The sequence below is a fragment of the Arachis duranensis genome, chromosome 9, assembly GCF_000817695.3.
Source record: "Arachis duranensis cultivar V14167 chromosome 9, aradu.V14167.gnm2.J7QH, whole genome shotgun sequence".
Taxonomy (NCBI): Eukaryota; Viridiplantae; Streptophyta; class Magnoliopsida; order Fabales; family Fabaceae; genus Arachis; species Arachis duranensis.
Window position 1 is genome coordinate 39,518,571 of NC_029780.3, and position 577 is coordinate 39,519,147.

Below are 577 nucleotides of genomic sequence, written 5' to 3' on the forward strand. Positions count from 1 at the left end.
TGGGCTGTTTCTGGAGTTGAACGCCAGGTTGTAACGTGTTTTGGGCGCTGAACTCCAACTTGTAACCTGTTTCTGGCGTTGGACGCCAGACAGCAGCATGAAGCTGGCGTTGAACACCAGTTTACATCGTCTATCTTCGCGCATAGTATGGACTATTATATATTTCTGGAAAGCCCTGGATGTCTACTTTCCAACCCAATTGAGAGCGCGTCAATTGGACTCCCGTAGCTCCAAAATATCCATTCCGAGTGCAAAGAGGTCAGGATCCAACAGCATCAGCAGTCCTTTTTCAGCCTAACTCAGATTTTTGCTCAGCTCCCTCAATTTCAGCCAGAAAATACCTGAAATCACAGAAAAACACGCAAACTCATAGTAAAATCTAGAAATATGATTTTTGCCTAAAAACTAATAATATTCTACTAAAAACTAATTAAAACATGCTAAAATCTACATGAAATTACCCCCAAAAAGCGTATAAAATATCCGCTCATCAATTAGCAAGGGTATTAAACAGGCTTTTAGTAGAATCAGAGTATGAGTTATACCTAGGTGCTCCAGTATATTTATAATGGTGTAG